Here is a 24,882-nt window from a genome sequence, read left to right as displayed (position 1 = left end):
ACACACTCACCTGCTCTCACACACGTAGAATAACAAGCTTTGCAAAGTGCAAACATTTCCATTGCTGCCAAAGGTCAGGCTAAGGATGAAGCTCGAAACCTCGAATTTGTCCAGCTGTCATCTCCCAGTCTCAGTTAATACTGTGAATGTCCAGTTCTATCCCGAACATACCTACAAATACATCTACTTGGAAAATACTGGCACATAAATTTAGAGAGGTTTAAAGTGGGAATGAATACCTCAACCTACGGGGTGGAAAAAACCTGTGCCCTGCTCCTTGTGGGTAACCCAACCTGTTTGAACTGCTAAAAACACTCAGGGCAAAACAAGGAGAGCTGAAAAAATAAGCTTTTAAGAAAACAGTCCTCTCAATATTCCTAAGTTTAAGGGCTCAATATTTAGCATGCGTTTCATAACTGCAGCTTTTTTGGGTGGAGGTAGGTAGGGGAAATGGGAATATAGTAAAGGGTTTTCAAAACACTTGCTATTTGTAAGGCTTCTTTTTTTATGTACCATAACGCACACAGCCTTGTCAGGCATGGGGTCAGCCTTCTTCCTTGCAGTGGAATGGAACATTAATGAGGAAAAGTGGGAAACTGGGTTAGGCTACCATGGAAAATATGAAGAGCCCTGGAATACGTCATCCCAAGGTCTGACAATGATTCCAGGGTTATTGGAGGAGCTTTCTCCTGTCCCTTCTTTCCTCCAAGTACCTAATAAGATCCCAGAGCCATGAGGCTAACTGTGAATTATCCAAGGGTCCCATATCCAAGAAGCTTTCACTCTATTGGTACAGACACATTATTAGATTACTAAATCCGTGATCACAACAAAGGCAGATAAGAGCTGTCCTAGAGGGACAGAGAAACTGAGAAGTAGCCTATCATGGAGATGGCCCCTGTTTGTCTTTGGATCTATTACTTGCTAGCTGTGTGGCATTGACAAGCTACTTAGCCTCTCTGAGTCTTAAGTCTTTAAATGAAGAAAACAATAACCCATTCAAAAATGCTTTTGAGGGGAGGAGAGTAGACTGAGGAAGGCTTCAAAGTAGCAGGGATGTTGAATTAGTCAACTTTCTATCACTATGACAAATACGTGAGTTATCAGTTTATAAAGAGAAAAGGTTTATTCTGGCTTATAGCTTCAGAGGTTTCAGTCCATGATCAGTTGACCATTGTTTTGGGGACTGTGATAAGGCAGAACATTATGGCAGAAGCATTTAGTAGACCATGTTGCTTATCTCATGGCAGCCAGGAAGCAAAGAGGGATACAGGAAGTGAATGAAATCCTGATATTGCCTTCAAGGGCACATCCTCCCCCACCAATGACATAACTTCCTTCTACTAGGCCCCGCCTCTTAAAGGACCCACAACCTCCCAGTAACACCACAGGCTGGTGACCAAACATTCAACAAATGGGCCTTTTGGAGACACTCCAGATCAAAATATGGTATATGTTTAGGAAGCACAGGCCAGGTGCACACAGAGTACCTGCCTGTGGGGCTGGTGAAGCTGCAAACAGGTAAACAAGGATAAGAGTGGGGCTGTACATAGAAAGATCCTGGTATGTTCAGGTTAAGACCACATTAAGAGTCTTAGGGGACCTAAAGAAACAGGGGACCATGGTAAGAAGCCCAAATGTATTGTATTAGCAATACTTGTTAAATCACACAGGGAGTTGGGAGACACAGTTCTGATTCTGGCCTTTTTGTTTTGAAGTGCTAAGCATCAAATTTCTTCTAAAGATTATACCTGACCACTTTGAATCTCCCTGAGGGGTCAAGGACCTCAGAGTCAGCTTAAAGGATAGAGTAAATAGGGATTTGGGGAAGTGAAGATTAATAGGTAGGCAGATGCCAAACTCTGAAAGGCTGGACTTTGGGACATTCTAAAAAGTTGGGCAGGGAAAATTTGGTGAGATATTTCATTCTGGTTGAGAGACATGTAAAGGTAACTCTGGTGGCCTTGTGGGGAATGAGCTTCAGTGGCATCTCCCAGTGGCAGTCCAGGGAATTGGTAGGAGATGAAACCTACTTGTTTAAGCCTTTTAAAAATAATGTATAATAACCCTTAGCTCTTAGGGGCACAGCGTTGGGAAAGGGGAGGGAGACAAAATGAAGAGATAAATTGAAAAGAATGCTGAGACAGAAGTTGTTAGGAAGCTATTAAAATATTACCTCGCTCCTTCTTTCTCTGTTCACATTTCAATCAGGCTAAATTTCACCCCACCCTACATCACAGATGGTGTACAAGAATTGTAAATGGCCATGCCACACTTCACAACCTGTATACAACTTTGCCAATTTAAAACTAGAAGCTAATCTCCTTTTTGTTCCTTTTGTGGTTAATTCCGGAATTATTGCATGATAGATACAAAATATTCAGGTGAGGCTGGGAGTCTTTCTACTCTGTGCACAAGATGGTGTGGGCACATTCATGCCAGCCTTCCTACTTCCTATGCATTTGGCAGTGATGTTGGAATCTCCTGTTTGTTTGGAGCCAAATCTCTCTGCTCAGTTTTGATATTTTGAATTTCTACCTGTTTTTTTTAACCCTATGTTTGTTTACTAAGACACACACACACACACACATATCTTGGAACACCAGATGATTTAAGAATCTGAAACTATCAGTAACCTGTTGTGTCTGTGATTTGCAAGTGATCCTTTTTGTCTCAAAGTTACTGTCATATTGTGTTTAATGATTCAGCCATTGAACACCCTTGGCTTTTTAAATGGAATTATGATTTAGTTGGGGAATATTTTTAAGAGCCAGAAGCATTAATTTTTCTTCACCTTTAGACTTGGACTCAAGACTTACTTCAGATACCAGATAGTGTTTTGTATTTCATGACAATTCTTTTTGGAAATTCAAGCAGTCTCTATTTTCTGAACTTTCATTTGCTTTGTGTTACTTTTTTGTGTGTGTGAGTGTTACTAGCTTACCTTCTTATCTTTATCATTACTGCTAAATATTTATTTAGTATCTTCTACAGATAAAATATCATGTAAGTATCCTGCTATATATTCAATTCAGAAAACTATTTAATTCATAAATCACAAAGACTGATAGCAAACACTAATATAGTAGGATTTCAGAATTAACAAATGCTAACATTGCATCATGTTTTCTCAAGAGAAATACCGTGTGAATAAAAGAAATAATATTGGGAGTAGAGTTTGATCTTTTAACTTCTTATGTTTTTGGAGGAAATAATTTGGGTTTTTCAAGAGAACCTTTTAAGATTTGTACTACTTTATCTCACTTTGTTCCTAGTATCAATGCCTGGTCACATAAAATTTGCTCAATAAAACTTGTTGATATATTTTGTCTGGCTCTTGCACAGACAGGATTGACCCTTATGCCCACTTTTCTATATTTTCCATACACTTTGTTTCACTTATGTGCTTGCTGTTTAATAAGTGCTAAATAAATTTTAACTTGTGTTACTTTTTAAAAAAAATTTACTAATGTATTTGCTCATGGGTCACAGTCCAGTTGAGAAGCAAACAGAACACTTTACAATGTCTAAGTGCTACCATTGAAGATAGTGCAAAGAAATGTAGATAAGAGAACGAACAGGGAAGTGAGGAAGGCTTCATGGAGGAGAGGCGAGCTTTGATCCATCTCCTGGAGAAGAAAGCTAATTTCCCCAAGTGCAGAAAGGAGAAGTTGCACAGGCAGAGGGAGTAGCGTGTGCCACAGCTAGCTGCACAGAAATGGGCTGAGGACACACACTTGTAGGACCCTGTGTGCAATGACTGGAGATGAAAGGGATGTGGTGAGGGGTGAGCTGGGGACTCGTAGGCTTCCATGCAAAGAACAATAGACCAAACTCTGATTAGTCCAAAGTTAAACATTACTGGATTATATATAAGACCTAAAAGTAATGTCCTTTCACCCAGCGTCATCCCTGTGACATCAATAAACCCATGGGGAAAACTCTTAAATGTAGTCAGAGTGTTCTGATACAGGTTGTCGTGATGCTATTAACACTGACAGTATGGACAACTGGAACCTCCAAGGCATTGGCCTAGGAGTCAGGATCGTAAGCATCTGTTACCAGCTGGGCCTGGTAACAAGGGGCATGGTGATTGGACTCAGAGCTGTGCTGCAGCCCCGGTTCTCCTCTGCTGCTGATTCTCCATTTGGTACCCGGGCTCCTTCTCTCTTCTCTTTTTCCTCGATCTTGCCCCAGGAGGCTGCATTCAGGCAGTGGGAGGGTCTAACAGATTGTAGCTGGGCAGGAAGAGAGAGAGCCTGGACTGTTCTTGCTTCTCACTTCCTCCCAGGTTCTCTCTGGTTCTAAAGGTGACTGTGCTCCTCCATGGCCATAGCTCCTGCCGGGTGTCCCAACCCTCCTGCTTCTGCTATCACCAGGCTCCAGTGATGCTCATTCCCTCCCAGGGCCCCTTCACCCCATAGGTGCTTGTCCAGGTACCTCGCCATTCCCTCTTGGTTGCTTTAGCTGGGCCCACACCTCCATAAAGAGCCCCTCTATTAAATTATTCTCAGTTTAACCCCTTTGAACTTGTCATTCTTTCCTGCTGAGACCCTGACCAGATCAGCTACTTCCTACTTGCACCCGACTTTATCCAGGGGCCTTAACCTTGGAGCCTCAGATTCCCCATATGCAAAATCAGGATAATGATGTTCTCTACCTCCTGAGGTTGTTTGAAGAAAGCAGATCACATGTTTTGGTGTAACATTTTTAAAGCATCTAGCATGGTGCCTGACACCTAGAAAGAACTTAATAAATACTGGCAACTATTGTCATTACAACCACGATGGAAATTTTTGTCCTGGGTATCCAACAGAATGGAAAGATGTAAGATCTAGATGGTACCTGGGGCATTGCCTTGGACAACTCCCTCATTTCATATTTGAGGAAACTGAGGCCCAGCAAGCTTGCCCAAATTCACACAGCTAATTAGTGGTAGAGCTAAGGATAGTATCAGTCCACATTGCAAGCTGTATTTACATCAATTCTATTTAATTTCTTTAATTAAGGTGTTGAGTCCCTTAGTGACGTCATCCACTTGTTTTAGAAATGGGTTACATAAGCCCATCTCCTTCCACTAACATTTTATTTGCTCCCTGTGAGAAGAGCATCATACTGTCCCAAAATAAGCAAGAATCCAAGAGAATACCCGCATTTCATTGCTCCTGAGCACTGGGGCTGACTCATTTACTCCTGAGCCTCTGAACTTGCTCTCATCAATCACCCATCCTCAGAAGAACTCTCTGCATCCGGCTTCGCAAGCTCTGAGCAGCTGGAGCTCAGCAAGGCCACACCTGGGAGGCTTCACTGAAATGCAACTGGAGGCCACTGTAGGGTTTTCCCTCTCCATGGAGAATGAACTCAGCTCCTGATCATCTCTAGCTAAAAATCCTTTGGTTTTTCGAAACCACGTCAAGCAATCCTGATAGAAACAGAACCCAAGCAGATGTTGTCTCTTCACCACCCAATTTTGAAACCGCTGGTCAGAAAGTGAACATTTGCTCCCTCATTCTGTTACCAAGTCCTCAGATCTTTCTAGATTTTAAATAAGCATACACATAGTCCTGAGTTTCAGGTGGATGACACCTACTCCCAGGGCGAGTGGTTAATTCCCTTCCCAGACTCAAATAATAAAAGCTTAATTCCCCCCTCCCCCCAAACAAACAGCAACCAATTTTAAATTACCTCTTTGCCATCACTCTCAAAACACGGCTTGCACCACCACGGCTTTGCCCAAGTCTGCCAGCGCAGAGCTGACGTTACCTGATCTGATTTCACAGAAAGCCTGTGTTTGCAAGGTGCCCGAATAGTGGTTGATTCAGGACGAAAATATTAGTTAAACCATTTGTTTCACTGAATTAATGAATCAGTTCAGGTACAGTTTGAGAGCTGGTAGCCCAGGGTAGGCAAAGCTGCGTGTCCTGGAATGATCTTTCTTGCCCTGGTTGCTGGAAGGACTCCTCTCAGGGAGCTCCTAAAGGAACAGCTTTGGACTCAAGGCAACATTTTTTTCAGAAGCTTGTTCTGCAAACCTTTCCAGTGGCCACCTGACCACTTCACAGACATGTAAAACCAGCCACAAGCCACATTCAGCTTATCAGATTTGCATGCCGAAAAGAGAAAGCTTTCTATTGTTCCCTGCTGCCTATGTTACATGTGATCTCCTTTTCTTCGTTGTGATAAAAACCAGTATCTACCCTCTTAACACATTCTGAAGTCTATATGATCAATTTAAACCAAATCTCCCGAAAGGTAGGTGAATGCTAGCAAGTCATAAAGGAGACTGAGAAAATCAGCATGATAATTTCTAAAGTAGAGGAAGGGAACTAGCATGCATTAACTTATTTAATCTTACATTAAATAAAGGACGTCTGTCTGTGCAGTATGGAGGTTGTTTACTGCACCAAGGGAGACACGAGGCCACAGAAACTTTGGCAATGTCCTGGAGGAGGAGGCATCTTTTTCTAATTTGCACAAACATGTTATATTAGGTCAGTTTCCTCAAACGCAGATCTTAAGGAAGGATTTGGATGTGGGCAATTTCTTGGGAGGTAATTCCAAGAAGAACAATGGTTAGGTGAGGTGAGAAAGGGAAGGAAGGAATGAAGGTTAAGTGATTTGATGAATGGTTATGAACTACTGAAGAGACCTTCTAATATACTATGAAGAACATATCTCAGATTGTCCTGACAGGTGGTCACCAAGCCCAGGGTGGTAAGTCTCCCACTTCATCTTCCCTAACTCATGAGTTAAGGATTTTTTCTAGAGCATTAGCGCCTTGGTACATGGGTCAAACACAGTCCTGTGGCCGGAGATGAACTGCAGGCAGAGAGACAGAAGAGTCCATCTGTGTGTTGGGAATTATCCAAGGGTGACCTTGAGGGCAGGCAGGGATTGAAGGGCTATGGTGAATGTGTTAGTGAACTTTTCATCACTGTGATCAAAATTCCTGGCATAAACAACTTAAGAGAAAAAGTGTATTTTGGCTCACCATTTCAGAGATTTCATTCTGTGGTTATCCGGTTCCAAGAAACATCATGGCAGAAGGGCATGGTGGAGGAAGGCTGCTCAGTTCATGGTAGCTGGAAAGCAGTGCATGTCGGGGGGAGTAGAGTGGGAGGGAAGTAAGAAGATAAGCCCTTCCAGGGTATGACCCCAGTGACCTATTTTCTCTAAGACATACCTCCCTGTACTGCACTCAGTCACCAATGGATTAACCCACTGATGAAGTTAGAGTTCTCATGATCCAATCACAAAATCTCTACCTCTGAATAGGAGACTTTACATTCCAAATCCAAACCAAAATGTGAGCCTACTAGCCAGAATAGTCAGAGAAGGGGATTATCTGTTAACAGATATATTTTAGTTCATTGATTCCTATCTTGCAACTGTTCCCCTCACAGTAAAATGACTGTGAAAATGTCAGTCATCCTGCCTTTGGAAGAAGAGTGTATGGCAGGAAATTCACTCCAGATGGCTAGATGGCACAACCCATTCCAGGAAAAGGCTCATCATTTAATGTCACTTACATGGATTCTCAGTATTGAAAAATTCCAGTTAGAATGTAAATAGGCTGAACTTCTCCCCTGCATATATTATATGAATTTTACTATCAATCTCCATATCTCTTAATTTGTTCAATGTGAAATATGTTGCTAGTTGATAAACAAAGGCAAGACTTTGTGAGCTTCGGCACTCAAGTGAAAGCTTCCATACTGCTCTGTTTAACAGCATTTGTGAATCACAGGATAGTACACACTGGTTATCCTAAAAGCCTCTCCAGAAATGTTGACAGATTTGGTATGTGGCCCTGGGAATGTGTTTGTGCATCTATGGGTACATGTGTCTGTATATGCATGTGTACATACATACATATACATATGCATAGTGTGTGTGTTTGTGTCTGTGTGCGCGTGCGCACATGCTTATACATCCAAATCTTCCACCATTCACCCACCAACAATGCATGTGTTATTAGCCCCATCAACCCCTCTGAAAGCCTCATGCCCTGCAAGAGACACCAAGACTAGGTGTCTGCTGCCCAGGTAAGACCCTTCCTTCCCTCAGGCATGCAGGCATACACCTTCTGCCACTCTGACTAATCAGGAATTTTCCACCTCTCACCAGTCTTGTTCCTTAGGCAGCTACGTGGTGACTTAGAAGCTGTCACACTGGGATACAGTTTTGTTGTTTCACGGGCAATCTGCCTTCAGCATTCTATATTCAAAGAGAGAAGAGAGAAATCAATTCTACTTTAGGAATTATGTTGTGAATAGTATCATTTGGGGAAGACCAAAAATTTTAAGTATTAAAGTGGCAGTGTCTCATGATTAATTAAGTCCAGCGTCCATCCCATTTTAGAAGTGAGAAAATTTAGACCAAGGGAACAAAAGTGGTTCATTCCAGGCCACACAGACTCTCTGTGTCCTGGGTCTTTCTTCTGTACCAGGATGCTTGTGTTTTCTTTCAGGCCCAACAAAAACTCCCTCTGTGAGCTTGAAAAAGTTAGGTTGGTTAATCTCCGTGTGTCCCCTCTGATGTGTCCACCCTTCTTTGCACTGCTTGGTGCTTGGCTACTTTCGATGGCCACTGCCTTTGCCCTCTGGCTCCCAGTTGATGCTAGAGAAAGCTTGAGTATTTATTCCCCATATTTCTTCAGTTCAAGTTCAGGTTTAGCAGTAATCAGGCTCTTCAGGAATGGCCACAGCTCCATCAGTGGCCTCCCTCCCAGGGTTGCAGTTCCTTTGGGTCTCAGCCACATGGTCATATTGCTCCCTCCCTTCTGCTCTAAGCTTGAAGGTGCAAAAGGATCCCTGTTACTCCAACAACCCCTCTCAAGGGCTCAGCCTCTTCTTTAGTTCCTCTCACCTGTGCAAACCTCCATATGCAATCCTTTTTTTAATGTCTTTTCATCTAAACCATCTGAGTGGACTGGAGTCTCCCTGCCAGGTCAGAGGATGTCTTTAGGGTCTTTTCCTTTGAAAATGGGAATTAAAGACTGTCTTCTCAGGATTTTGGTCAGGGTCAAATAAGAAAATATATGCAAATATGCCATGTGTGGGGTAGATAAAGGTTTATTTTAACTAATGATCATGCTGAGGCATGTGACCTGACCATAGCTAATGGCTTAACTAGTTTTTGTGTTAATGTGTCATAGAAGCACCCCAAACATGTTTCTCTACCTCCCAGGTCAGCCAATTTGGTAATGTGGAGCAGACAGAATCTTGCAGCTTTAATTTTAAAGGCAGTGAAATTGCAAACTTATCCTTTGGGACAAAAATGAATCCCAGGATGCTAAAAAAATTTGGATGATGAGGCCTTAGGCATTCTGGATTCATACCTCAGGCAGCACAAGCATTGACCTGCAAGGGTGCCCTGCCTCTCCTGTTTCCACCTGTTACTTGAAAGCCAAACCAAGAGTGATTCACAGGCCACCAAATGCAGGAAAGAAAGGGAACAAGTTCTAGACAGGTAAGGTGTCCTTAAGAGTTCTGGGCAACTGGACCAGACTAAGAGAAAAGGTAAGTGGGAAAATTCTGCTCAAAGTGCCTGGTCCCCACCTCACCATATTGATCGCACACTTTGACAGGTGCCTATTCCCTGTCTCTACTCCCACTGCCTCCTTCCTAGAATACTGATCCTGGATCTTCCAAGACTTCACTGAAGAACCTCCTTTGTTCCTTTAGTGCCAATCCAACAACCTGCAGGGAAGACCAAACCCATAAAGATATGTTGTTATGTCATCTGTGCCAACAAATTCCATTGTGATGAGCTGAGAAATTACTGATTAATAAGACAAACACATCAAACAATCCACTAATCAGAGGGTCCCTTTGAGTTGACTGTGGCTATGCTTTGTTGGTGGTTCAGAGTATAGATTTTGGAGCTGGTCTACTCTGCATTCAAAATTCAGCTCTGTGACATTGAGGAGGTAATAATCTCTCTGTTCTGTAGTGTGCTAAAGCAGATTTGAGAACGCTGGTTTTCATCTCTTCCTAACTCTGTGTTCACTGACTCTGTGTTGGTAGTTTAAAACCTTGTAGATGGAGCTGGGCACAATGGCGCATGCCTGAAATCCCAGTGGCTCAGGAGGCTGAGGCAGGAGGATCACAAGTTCAAAGCCAGCCTCAGCAAAAGCAACGTGCTAAGCAACTCAGTGAGATCCTGTCTCTAAATAAAATACAATATAGCCTGGGGATGAGGCTCTGTGGTTGAGTGCCCTGAGTTTAATACCCAGCACCCCTCCATAATCTTCTAAATGGAGTGATTTACTCCTACAGAAGCTGCCCAAGGTCACATATTGGAAAATTTTTTAACCTGGAGTGTCACAATGCTTGAGAAAGAAGGAGGGTGTTAATAAAGTGCTGACCTTCAGAAACTTCCAGCGCAGGTATCCAACAATTTCATCCCTGAGAATCTGGAGTTGGGTTTCTGGGGTTGCTCAGGAGGGCTCAGGACGTGCTGCAGGGTAATAGGAAGGACATGGGGTGAGAAAAAGGTTCCTGCCAAGTTACAGAGAGACACATGATAGCTCAACAGGGAACCAAGAGTCAGGTTTAATATTATTGCTGCTCCACACTTAATAATTGAGGTCAGTGGTTTATCAAATCCTCACTGAGGGCCACAGAGAGGACAGGCTTCTAAGTGCAGCAAGACAGCCGCAGGAAACTGCAACAGGGTTTGCAGCATGCATTCTTACCTGCATGATTAAGAGATGCTCCAAAGAGCCCTTTCCCCCTACTTTTCACTGTGCCCCAATTCCCACTATCTTATTAAGACTTGAAGAACCTTTGGAAATGTGTGCTTTCCCAGCCAGTTAAAGCAAAAGTCATTTCAAAGACAAGGATCACCAGTATGAATGCTCCTTTCTGATCAATTCCCACAGCTGTTCTCTTATCTAGACCTTGAAATAGTGCACCGAATCTTCATACTCTCTTTAGATGATGAAAACTGAAAAGACTCTTGATGAAAGGGACATTCTGGTTTAGTAAACAGCCATAGTCAGAGTCTTAGCAAACCAGAGACTGCATCTTCTATGGGGTACAGGGTATGGAGTATATGGAGGGGCAAACTGAGGCAGAAAGTCTGATTGTTAGATGGGAGCTCAAGGGCAGTGGTGGGGGGCATGCAGGAAGCACATGAAATGGTGTCTCTCCGGACATTTAGCCTGAGCTACAAAATTCAACAGGAAAGAAACTTCTGATAGCAAAAGAGGTCAAGAGTGAGAAGGGCACTGAGAGGGTAGGAACCATGATGGGGCTTTGTGGCCTTGCTGGCAGTGGGGGAGAGTGTATTTTTGGCCTGTGAGTTTTGTGAGCAGAGAGAACTCAGGAAAGGGAAGCTGAGCACTTGATCCTACATAGATCATGGGCTAATCGTCCCTTACTTAGTGCTGGCCAGTGAAAAGTTGTCAAGGCTTTTTGTGATAACCTTGAAATGGTAGGCAGTGGTAGACAAATGTCCCAAGTACAGAGCGAGGCTCTCTCGGTCCCGAAGGCTATCTACCATCAGGAACAGATCTTTAGAATGTTCCAGAAATCACTTTAACCTGCAGTAGAGAATCTGTCTTTCCTCTTTCCTACAAATATATACTGAATACACTACATGCCAGGTTTTGCGCTGGGGGTACAAGGGTGAGAGGTGAGATCTGGAGGGGTCCCCTTCTATGTGACTTCTTTACTTGAGCTTTTTCAGTAGATATCAGTGCTGGTCAACATGACTCCCCAGATGCATCTCCTCCCATCGTTTCCTGGTGAGCTCCGGAAAGTAACGTACATTCAGACCCAAAGTGCTGTGTGGAAAGAGCTTCCTTCTAAAAATTCAAATTTTCTTTTTGCCTCTAAGTTTGGTTTGTCACCCTCTCCATTCTGAATCACACCTAGGAAATATTCTTTTCATATCTGTAAAATGATAAAAGCCAATGTTTGATGCCCAGAGAGATCATTTGAGAAATCAATGGGACAATGAATAGAAAGGAGTCTGTTTGTACTTAGTATTTAACAGGCTCTCAGTTAATGATATTTGTTATTGTTGCTGATGATAATATTTAAAATTGTCTAAAGCTGCACTGGAAATTGGCTCATGAGCTTTATTAGCAGCCAGGGACTAAGTGGGTATGCTTATCACTGAAGAGCTAAAGAAAGCTGAACCCCTGGCAAGAAGGCTTGCTTCCTCTTGATAGATGGGCTGCTCACCCTCAGACTAGATACTTATCAGACTTAAGTAAATACTCAGTTATCAGTTTTGCCATAAAAGGGCAAGGGATGTGCTGATCCTACCTAAGGCCCTTGGCTCCTGCCACAGCATAAAAAATTTTTGCTTTTTTATTACAATATACATACCTTTATGGAAAGGTAAAGATGACCCAGTGCTTGCTTTGAGAGAAAGAAGGAAAGAGTGAAAATACACAAATTAATGAACTTACTCTGTCATACACATTTTTCTCTTGGTCTTACAATGATAAAATGTATGGCAGGATTTTTATTCTGTTTTAGAATTTTTCAGTTGTTTTTCCTTTTTGAAGTACTCCTTTGGAGAAAACAAATCTTTCTATTGACATTGAACATGAATCATAAGAGAAGTGTTGATGCTTTCCTTTTGAGGGATTTTTTTTTTAATTTAGTTTTGTTTCCATTAAGTTTTAGCAACAGGAAAATATGGACTTTCAGCATCCACAGGGATATGATCAAATGGAAACACATCTCCCTTGTTTGTGCATTACTACAAACCATAAGAAAACTCACAAATCAATCATGGACTTTCTAGAAAGGTTGATTGTCAAGTGGACTCCTTGCTCCCTTGATTTTTTCTAAAACCGAACGGGTGTTAGCGTTTCAACAAACAAGGCTGATAAAAAGCATCTGATGGAGGACCCATATTGCACAGAGTTCAACTGTTTTATTGTAGAAACACTAGAGAGTGGATGAGAGATGAATCAATGGGCACAGAACTCAATCTGCACCTGCACACGCTTCTTGGCCTACATTGCTAAAGAAGCCCATATGCCAGTAATTGACTGGAAATCCCAGGAGGTTGAATTACACACCAGGGAAGCAGATCATGGGCACATTGGTGCAGATTCAAGCTAGTGATTGCACATAGGCAACGTTATGTGCACAAAAGACATTTCTCAAAACCTTCAGATAATTAGGGGACCTGCTTAACTTTGCTGACAATGCCACACATGAGCCAACTTCGAGAACCATTCAGCCTTTTCTTCCTCCTCCCTTAGCATAAAAGGGCATTCTAAAGGCCTAGGTTGATTTTGGCTAAAAAAAAATTTCCTCATGTATCCTCAGGACCCTAAGCAGCGCCTAATGTTGAGCAAGGGAGTAATAAATGCACCTTGACTTGTAAGGATTCCAACAGCTGCACACGTACCCCATTACTTTTCCAGCTAACCTGATTAGGATACCCAACCACAATGCCCCCAAATGCCTGCTTTCAGTTAAATCTTTGTACCCAGAGGAAGGAAAATAATTTACCCTCCCTGGCCCTGGCTTCCTCCTTTACAGACAAAGGGACAGAGCTTTATCTGGCTACTTCCAGTTCCGAGAAGGAGAGAGGTCAAGTTCACTTGACATCATAAGGGATTCTTTTTCTTTTTTTGTGAGATACCTGGTTTTTCCATTCCTTTCCCTTCTTTAAAAAATTTCTTTAGTTCTTCCTGTTTTCCCTTTCTTTCCACTTCCCCATTGCTTCCTTTTTAACAATCACCCAGCAGAAATAATTCAAAAGTAAGGGGAAAATACATTTCATGCCCTAATTCTGCTGGATACTAGCAACAACAACAAAAAAAAAACTTTTCCATTTTCCCTGAGACATCTTGCTTCAGCTACCTTGCAGTGTGGCTATTTTAACTACTTCATGTGACAATTACTCATGTGCCTAAAGGAAACAGATAAACCTTGAGGCAGAATTCAGCTCAGCAAATGTTTGTTCATTATCTATCTCCCATGTGCCTGATTCTGGTGCTAGATGTGTAGAGGCTAGCTACAAAGATGAGTATGAACGTTTGATGCAGGAGATGAGAGAAGCTGGGTATGAATTGACTTATGTGTGAGTTTACTTATTTGTCATAAGAAAAACCCAGAGATGATCTGCGTGTGTAGAGATGATTCATTTGATGAAGCCTGTGGGGTCAGAAAGCGTGAAGTTTTTCATATCCTGGAGAGCTTGGGTGTGGAATTCAAACCTTCCTCCCTTGGCAGTGGGGTGCCAAGGAAGGTTTTCAACATGATCCACCGATGCTTTGGAAAGATGGATCTGGCAGGAGTATGTAAGGTAGTCAGTGGATTGGGGGTGGAGAGAGGGGCTTGGAAGAGCCTGCTCTGGGTCCTGCTCCTGGTTATTCTGCTTCTTTGCCAATCCCCACTCTATGCGGTTGCAGCAGCTCACAGCTATAAAAATGTGTTGACCCAAGAGGTTTAATATTAACCAAAGTTATAGTCAAAGTCAATTCGGAGGATTCAAGAAAAAAAATCTGATGCTAATAGAGAAATAGAAGTCAATATTTGTAATGTGAGTCACAGGCTCAAAATAGAAAAGTAAAACACATTGCTGCTACAGTTCCCAGAGGGCTGCGGGTTATACAGTGCAGCAGACCCGTGAACCAGGCTTGACCACCCTCTAGGGCTATTTTAAAATTTCCTCTGGCCCCTTCCTCTAATTCCTAAATTCCAGAGCATGATATTCTAGTGGAACTCACCAGATATCCATCCCCGATGAAGTCATGGTTTGTTTTGAGTGGGTCAATGGAAAAAATATTTTTTCCCCAGTTGTGAGTAACCTTTCTCTCTAGTGACGTGACATGGAACTAACTTATCATGATTTTATTTTGTAGTCCACACTTTATTCCACAGTAGCTATCATTATTTACAACCTAATCTCTTGTTCATTGCCTATTTTGGAGAAGGCAAAGGAGAGAGGAGAGGGAAGCAGAAATATCTAGAATACATCAGATCTTTTTTGTTTTATTAAATATTTGATAGATTGACTTCAAAGAGGTCATCCTGTCCACTGAGGGGCTCCTACAAGTTGGGAAGCTTCTAGAATGTTCCTTGATGGTTAGTGATGCATTAACAGTTATGTGGCTCTCTTCTGGCTCTGATGTCAATCCTACATTGAGGTTTCCAAATTGAGTTTGGAAAATAAGAAAATTGATGAAGACAAAGAGCAAAAGAGGCAGACAATAGTGAGTATACTCTACGAACAGAAGTTACTTTCTTACCATAGTACTTCACCTGATTTATGGGATGGATTGTACCACAAGAAAGACAGAATGAGTTGCATATCACTCATGTATTAGAATGCCACAAGGCCAGATAGCATCTTATCATTAGTGCCCACAAGAAGAATAACTTGTTCAAAATTGAGTGCTCAAGGGCCAAGGCACTGTTTGCTACAGTCTGAAATTTATAACATAGACTGTCCTTTAAAAGAATCCTCTCTTGGTCTGAGAAATTTGGAATACTTAGCTTTCCTTGATTCTTTTTTATTTGGTATCCAGGGAGTCTAACTTACAAAGTTCATCTTGGATAATATCAGCTTGAAAAAGAGGAGCTCTCTTACCTGGTGATGAGACTCAAGATCATCAGAGGAGAAGAAATAGGAAATGGTGATAATGGTTGGGGACAGAGCAGAGTTGACTGCAGATGATGGACCATGCTGGGCACTGTGGTGGAGTCGGTCATTTTTCTTCCTTTCTAATACAGACCTGGTCAAGTTCAGGTGGTTTATTCTAAGTCACCGATTCCTGACCTGGTATCTGCTTCCTCATCAGCAAGATGGGCATAACCACATCTCCCTCCCAGCGTGTTTGGAGAAGTAATTAATGCTTATGAGGTGTTTCAAGATCACTGATAAAAGACACTCTACCTTCCCAGGGTATTATTACATTATTTTCTTTTCCTGTTCATGATCAGGATTAAGTCTGTGATAATTTGAAAATGAGATAAATTAGCAAAATATCTAATGTGAAGGACACCTTAACGATTGGATTTCTGTTGAATTAAACATTACTCTCGAATTATGTGCACAAGAATTGGCACTGAGCTACATCTTGGGAAATCACAATTGCCTTCAGATTCAACTTACCAACTTATGCTTTATGACTCTACTTAAACCTCTTTACAAATGGTTAAGTTAGCATCTGCTCACATTGCCCATCAAAATGGACTTAGTACCTGGCTTCAGAAATGACAAAACTACACATGATCCTTTTCAGACTAGTCTGTTTCTTTAGGACACTGTATCTCTCTGGACAATAGGCAGGATGTATAGCAACCTGTAATTTCAGCTTATTATGCTCATGTGAAAATTGGATTGTCACCAAAACCCTCCAGGACAGGATCCTCCTCTTACAAAACTCAGAACTATGATGCATGTGAGGCGTCCATTAAGAAGTGCCCCCCCCACCCCCAAGGAAGAGGCACTGGCCTGAAAACTTGCATGGTTATTACAGAATACTTCCATCAGTTCTTTCGAAAGAAAGGTGGAGATGACCAAAGGTCAGAATGTCACCTACATAATAAGATCCACGTGAGACATTAATTAAAATGGAATGCTTAAGAAGGATACGTATGTCCTGGCTGCATAATTCCCAATAAAATTACTCTACATTGATCTTCGTCTTCCTTGAGATTTTCCAAAAGGCTACGTCTCACTTCACTTAGAATTTTTTACAAGAAGTTCATGAGCTCAGGGGATGGACATATATCTTAAAATAAATATAGATTGTTATCTGCCTGCGTGATTTTTTGGAGGAAATAGTTTATCCCCCTTTTATTATATTTCTTACATGGTCTGTGACCCTTAAGAACTATTATATGATGGAATCATACAATAAGTGAATAGGTGAATCATGGGCTTTTGAGCAAAACTATCAGTAAAATTTGAATGCAGTACAGATGTGTCTGTGTGTGCAGATTAGGCAAATTATTTTCATATAATATTTAACTGTGTTTTCCTTGATGATGTCCTGATTTTTTTTATTATTCTGTAATCCTCATTCAATCACAACTATCCAACCAGAGTCTGAAGGTGCATGCAAAATATGTGACCTTGTACCCACTTGTATGTATAAAAAAGCATCCTAAGGGTGTGTCGCTCACAGCCCTTCTTAATAGAGAACAAAGATCATCTCTTGGAATTTGGCCTAAGATTGGGGGTAGGCAGGGATAAATTGTCAGTGCCAAGGTGGGGCTGAACCCACATTTTAATCAGTTTCCATTTCCCGTTCTCCACCCCATGAAATATGCAGTGCAGTCATTTTAACCAAGAGACAGACTAAAGAAAGGAAAGGTGGTACAGGCTGACACCATAGATTCTAAAATGGGGCAGAGACATATAGAACAGGGCACTTAAACTCTGAGTTGAGAAAGTTTGGGGCAGACCCAATGGCCCATGTCCATTCTAAATGTCTGTAGGGTGACTCAGGATGAAGATCAAGGGTGTATACATGGATAGATAGTAGGAATCACTTCTTGATATGGTTCTCTTAGGAATTGGACCAAAATGTCTTTGGAAGGCATAAGCTTTGAGAGCACCGTCCATCACATGAACAATAACAGGGTCATGGGCATACATGCCAGGGTATGCCCCAGGAAAGCCTTGAGTGGGCAAAGGATAGCTAAGGTATATTCGGTCCTAGTTTGGTGAAGAGAGAAATTGAGGTTGGTCACTGCAGGAATTTACAGACCACCTTGGGCATTCACATGGTTATTGAAAGCAGCTGTGACCAGTGGCTCAAACTACAGAGTCTATGGTAGATTGCCCAAAGAGATGATCACCCACAACTATTCCCCAGTCTTCATATATGTGCTGCTTCTTACATCAATAAACTGAGTCTATTTCCTCATCTCTGGAATATGACCTGACATTGAGCCTTGCTCTGATCAGTTGAATGCTGAGGAAGGAATGTTCTGGGATTTCCAACCTCAGCGCTCATACAGAGCTCCTGTAACTTCTGTTTTCATTCTGGCTACTGATTCTGAGATACCACATGGAAAAGCTCAAGCTCTCCTGCTAAAGAGAGATAGAGAGCTTCAAGATGAGAGACCACAGGGAAGTTTTTCAACAAGGGGCTACAAAAAAAGAACCAAGGAAAACCAGCACTGGGGCCATTTTGGACCTTCAGCCTAGCTCAGCCCAACCCAGCTGACAACTGAGTGTAGCTGCATGAATTAGTCCAGCTAGCTGCAGGTGAAGTAGACACAAGCTGTCCCATTTGGCCCTGCCCAAATTCCTGACCCACAGAATCATGAGTAATGAAATGATTGTTGTTTCAAGCCACTGTGTTCTGAGGTGGTACGGAATGCACAGACATAGATAACTGAAACAGTGTCTGAATGGCCCTGGGGAACTCAGGCAGAATTCAAGACTACAACCTCTTAGATATGCTAAGGGATGTTTGAAAGTAGGAAATGTTAACAGGAAAGTGCTAGCATTGTGATCTTTCTGGTTTAAAAGAGATCCACAGAGTTCCCAAAGTATAGGTCTTTGGGGAGGCAACTGACAATATGAAGTAACTAAAAGTAAGTGGCTAAGGACGGATAATGTATTCATCTTTTACCTTTGTTGGTAATGAGATCCCTCACAGGTTGTCTTCCTGTCTTCTGTCTTCTTTCTTTCTTTTATTTTGTTTTATTTTAAAAAATTTGTTTTGTACTGGGGATTGAACCTAGAAGTGCTCTACCACTGAGCTACATCCTCACCCCTTTTCATTTTTTATTTTGAGACAGGATCTTGCTATATTGCTGAGGCTGGCCTCTAACTTATAATTCTCCGCCCCAGCCTTCTGAGTTATTGGGATTGTAGAAGTGAACCACTGTGTCCAGCTCTACTTGTCTTGCCCAGAATGAGTGCAGGTGTCTTGGTAGATTAGATGCTATAGTAATGGGTGAGGGTTTTCTCAGCCAGTTGGTACTACCCATACCACCAGCTTATGTGCCTAATGGCCAGAGGAAAACAGAGGAGCAGTGTGCTCCCACCAACCACATACTGAGGGAGGCATTATGCCAGATATTTAGCAGTTACCTTACAGAAATTAAAAAAAAAAAAACAACTATATAAGATACAGTTCCTATTTGCAAAGAGTTCACCATCTTGGAGTGTATTTTCTTACTTTTTTCTTTCAAAGTTGCTCTTGTGCCAATTTTTATCAGATATCATCTATCCAATGCATTGGCAGGGAGACTAAAATCTCCTAAGAGGGCTGTTTCAGGCCCCACTGGCCTCTGGGACAATCTGAGTGTCTACTCTATATCTCTGCTTTCTGGCATAGAAGGATGAAAATCTTCAGGGTTCATATGTAATTCTGATATCCACACACTTTTCAATGAGCTGCATATTTATCCTTAGTATTTTGGTGGATGAGAAAATGCTTAATAATCAGCAATATTTTATTAAAGTCTCTATTTTATAGGAACCCAAAGATGAGCCAATTTTGGAGGAAAGAGAAGACTTCCTCACATGTTTGTCTAGGCACAGTGTAATTCAAACCAAAAAGAATGGACCCAAGTTGATACATATTCATGTCCTGTATTGTGTTTGTGCATGTGACATTCTGGTATTATAAAGACATGAGCCCTGTGCATAATACCATTGTTGCTTTTAGAACTTCAGGTAGCTCCACTGGGGCCTGGTTTAACCCATCAGACTGTGCCATAGATCTGGCACAATTTATCTGTCTAATCTAACATGGAAAGACTTTACTCAGATTAAAGAAGGTTAAAGTCCCAAGGGAATTGCTCACGCTCTTTTGTTGGGAAAAGTCCTCCTAATCTGGCGTTTCCTCACATTCCAGCGTGCTTTATGTCAGAGGAACTAGGAGATTTCCGGGTCCACTATGCAGGATTTAATGATTTGTAGAAGCAAGAATGTTAGCTTAGTTGATTACTAAAAAAAAAAAACAAAAAAACGGACTGATAAGGTATCAGATAGGTTATTTGCTACTTTTCTAACCTCTCCCAGAGAACTTGAACTGAAGCCTCTTTCTCCATAGGTCATCTTTATTGCACTCCACAAGCACAGCTAGGAATTCGTATTTAAAACAAGTTTTCATATGCACCATATTTTGTTCCAGGATAAGAGCTTTTATTCTGATAACAGAATCCTTTCCTCAATAACAGATGGTGATGTCACAACTGAAATATTTTGACCTCAGATGGAAAAAGAATACCTGTAGATAGGCCTAGATAGGCCCTATTTGCACTGACATGTGAGGTTTAGCACTAGGGGTAAGGAGTAGAACAGACTAGTTTTAATTCAAACACCAACTGTTATCAGAGTGCTATCAGAAAGACAAACTTCCAGGGATCCTGTGATCTAAAGAGTTGCTTTTCCCTCATTTCCTTGTTCCTTACAGCTATCTCTGGCATAAAGCCCACAACCCCAGAACTAGAAATAGTTTCAAAAAGCACCATCTTTCTTTTGCCTATAGGAATTTCAAAATCTCTGCACCTTTCAGTCTGGGAGATTCTGTTTTATATGTATTCCTGAGAAGGTGCTAACTCTGAGAAGAGCCAATGAAGGAATTGTTGCTTTGTATGCATTTATTTCAAGGAACAAGAAGGATATAAGTCAAAAGATTTAAAAGTGAATTGTAAATTTACATGGTCTTGGTGGCACCCTGGAGGTAATAAGTATTTACCAAACAAATGGTTGTTTTTCCATTATAAATAGCCCTGTGGGGGGGGGATGCATAAGATTCTATAGTATGATTGTGTCTCATATTAGAAATTTAAGAAAAAAAAAACACCACTACTAACAGTACAACATAAATATAACATTTATAGAAGTATGTAAAGAAGGTATACATTCAAGAATAATTTATACCTCCAATACATGTTCAGACAATTCAAAATGATCCAAATTTATTCTCTACTTGGGTTTTATTATCTTTAAGGAACACACGTACATGCATACTTCCTTATTTATTAGGGTAAAGATTTTTTTTTTCCAATTTTTTGCAAACACAGACTTCAAATGTGGGTTGAAGGGGAAGTAAAATTCATATTCAAGACTTACCACCTACAGCATTACATCAAAAACCACAAGCATGGCAATACCTTAATGTTGTAGACCAGAGAAAGATAGAGTTTGGAAATAGTGTTGATCCTGAGAAAGATCCTGATAATCATTTAGCATCAAGTCTGAAAAAAAAGACTTCAGTAAAATTTGTATTGTAATTACATTCAAAAGCAAATATTGTCCAGCATAACAGTGAGAAAAAAATGAGAATAACCAGATAATCACTTGTTTAAATCTTTTTAACCTGATTTTCTCCTAAATTCAGAATCTATGTGTAGGGCAGCCTCTGAAGCTGTATGGATATGGTATGCTATCTCCTTTTCACCTTGTTTTCTTCTCCTGGACTCATGCATTCAGAATACTTTCTAATAGGGTCACATTGCCAGGTCTCAATCCCCTTGGCTCTCCAGTCAGCCTTGGTCCTGGCTTTACATTCATTCCTTGTTTAAAGTAAACATGCAGAACCAATTCTATGCTGTAGGGTCACTAGTGACAAAGGAAAAAAAGAAACAATCAACCAGAATCCAAGTACCTCAAACTCAGAATGGATGACTTCTGTTGGAGTCTCAATTATGTAAGGTAAACAGTACTAAGTAGCACTTCATTACTTAATGATTCTTAAGAAATTAATTCTCTCAATCCTCGGGCTTCTTGGAAATCATCATTATGGGTTGAAGATTAAAAGGACACCTACAGATTGGAATGCCACCTTTTCAACAGTGCTCTGACATGGGTGGAGGGGGGAGGTGCTCCAGTTGCAGAGGCAGAGGACAAGCTTTGCATGTGACAAGGGAAGAAGAGAGGTCAAGGTCCAGGAATGAGTAGACAAGAGCTAGAAGGGAAGTTAAATGTGGTGCTCAGGGCTTGTGTCTTCCAGCCAGCCTGGCTAAGTTTCAAAAAACCAGCTATGTAACTCCTGGTTATGTGACATGAAGTATGTACTTAACATCTCTGATCCCCAGCTCCTCACCTCTAAAATTATGATAATAATATTGCCTTCAGAGTGTTGTCATAAGGATTCAATGGCATAATGTGTATGAATCATTTAGCACAGTGCCTGAGACACACTCAGTAAACAGTTGGTGTCATGTCAAATTGTATCATCCAAGTGAGATTTCAAAGCTAGCCCTTGATAAAATGCATCTATACCTCCAAGAAAGGAGCATGAAATGAAGCCATTTGGAACCAAGGGAGCATGTGTGATTATATTTGTTTTATGAGTCAGTCCTCTTAATTAATTCCCTCATTCAACCAATATTTATTTCTTAATCACATTATTCTCAGGAATGGTTCCAGTCATTCAGGACCCAAAAACAAATAAGGCAAGAGTCCTTGCCCTCAAGGAGCACCTAATCTACAAGGAAGATGGCCACATAAATATCTAAGACAGTAAAGTATAGGACATAAAATGAAGTTGCTATGGCCGGCTTCAGGTGTGGATGGCTACCTGGAACCCAGGCTACCAGGGATGGTGGGGGTGTGAAAGCACCCAATTTGAGTCTCATAAAATGAGTAAAACTTTTCCAGACTGTAAAGCCAAGATAGAACATTTCAGTTGGAGACGGTTCAGCAAAATCATCAAGGCATGAAATAGCATAGTCTGTAGGGAGAATGGAAAGGAAACTACCAGAGCATAGGAGGAGGTAGACTATGGGAGTTGAGGCTGGAAACGTAATAGAATTACACAGAACACATCTCCAGTGTGGAAAAAGGAGGTTGGAGGAAGGCAGAGCGTGAAGCTAAAGAAGTTGGTGCGAATAATTGATGTGAGCCTGGAAGAAATGAGATGAGATGATTAGCAATCAGGGCACAGGTGATTTGGTGTGGCCTTAACAGGAGGAAGGACACCTCATCATCTGAGAATGTCTAGAAAGAAGCAAGTAAAGATGGGTGTGGAGGAAGATAAGCTTATAGATAGTGAAGATATCATACATGCCACCTGTATTCCAAACAACTTTATTTCATAGGCCTCTTTGGGGGTATATATGCATTTTATCATAGGACCTGATTTTAAAGCTCACTTTAATAATAATAATTAATATTAAAATTTAGACAGAACCCCAACTGCTTATTGAATGTGCATTAGGCACTAGGCACTGGGCTAAATGATTTGTACTAGTTATACCATTGAATCCTTATGTGAGCACTCTAAAGGCATTATTATTGTTAATATTATTATCACCTAGATGGGCTTCTAATTTTACTCTCTTAGAAGCAAGATTATTCACTGAGATGAGGGGTGTGGGCATGGACTGAACCCAGAGATTGGCAGAAGGGGTCAAAGTCCGGAGCTGAGCAACTGTGAATTATTATGAAAAAAATGTTCCTGTGGCACAAGGGCCCAGTGGAGATTAAGACAATGCATTTGTGGTGACATTGTTGGCAAATCTGGGTGATTTTTCTCTAGCTACGTTCCATTTTCCAGGTGCAGGGGAGATGATGCTTCAGATGCAGTGAGAAAAGAATAGGAACACATGGAAGTTGAATGTGCTTGTGAGAAAGGAATTGAGAGTCGTATAAAAGATCCAGGCTACATATGCCCAGGAAAGAGGTCAATAGACAGTGAAAACATCAAGGAGAGAGGCATTGAAAGAACCAGGATCACAACAGGGGGAGCAAAGGGACTTGAAAGGACAGGAGGTCATGGAGTAGGATATCAGGGTTTAAGTTCTCTGATACAGAGCAGTTCTGGGTAGGGGCCAAGTCTAGGGTTGACTCTTGGAGTGGTAGCTGCAGAGGAGTGGAAATAAATTTCATTTCTACTATAAAAAAATTTAGCTGTATATAGACACAATATCTTTATTTATTTGTTTGTTTGTTTGTTTGTTTGTTTTTATGTGGTGCTGAATATTGATCCCAGTGCTTCACCCATATGAGGCAAGCACCCTACCAATGAGCCCCAGCCCCAGCCCCTCATTTCTACTTTTTAAAAATAGGTGAAGAACTTATGAGGACAGCTGACCATAGGGACCTTTAGATTGATTGCACAAGGTGGATTGGTGACAATAGTCTGATTCAAATGCCAGTCTTCACCAAATGATGGAGAAGGGCCAGATCACAAACAATGACAAAGGAAGGGAGGTGGAGACATAGGCTTGAACTTCCAGGAGGATGAGCTCTGTCACATAAGAATGAATAAGTACTTTTGGAGCCATAAAACTGCTACCATTCGTGATGATGTATCACAGAGGATCTGAGACAATGGGACATAGGATTGACCGGTTTCCATGGAGAGAGGAGAGAATGACCAGAGAGACACTCCAGATGTGGGGGAAGAAAGAGGCTGTGGGGCTAGAGAGTTCTGGAACACCTGGCCATGGTAAGTGTGGGTCTGAAGACAAGAAGCCTGCCTTGGGAACTTGTTAGAAATTGCAGGCTTTCCGGCCTAAGTCCAGAACTCTTGAATGGAAATCAGCATTTTAAAAAGATCGCCAGGAAATATGTGTGCCAATTAAAATTCTGGAATCGCTACTCTAAAAATAGGCAGGATGATTACAGATGGAAAAAGAAAGAGAGGCTATAAATTGTTTCCAATGATCCCAGCTCTCTCTGACCATGCTCACATGAGAACTTAACTTTCTCCAAGGAAGGAAAAAATGGTACTCCCAAATCAGGATGTCAGTACACCTTAAGAGCATCAGGTTTAATTCCTTGAAGGCTCAATGGATGGTGTTTTGTCTTACATTCATTTATGCCAGGTGTTAGAATTTCAGCAGCCAAAAGATTAGCTTGATTTCAGAGAAAGGGGAAAGAGAGAGAGAGTGACAGAGATTGCTTTCAGTCATGGAGTTGGGGAAGCCAGGAGACAGAGCCAGGGCCCAGCCTTCTCTACCACTGTGTGTTCTAAGCATC

Source organism: Marmota monax, unplaced genomic scaffold (assembly GCF_021218885.2).
Source record: "Marmota monax isolate L192 unplaced genomic scaffold, Marmota_monax_Labrador192_F-V1.1 WCK01_AAM20220418_F8-fsc00014, whole genome shotgun sequence".
Taxonomy (NCBI): Eukaryota; Metazoa; Chordata; class Mammalia; order Rodentia; family Sciuridae; genus Marmota; species Marmota monax.
The sequence above is the reverse complement of the archived record's forward strand: the minus strand, read 5'-3'. Positions refer to the sequence as shown.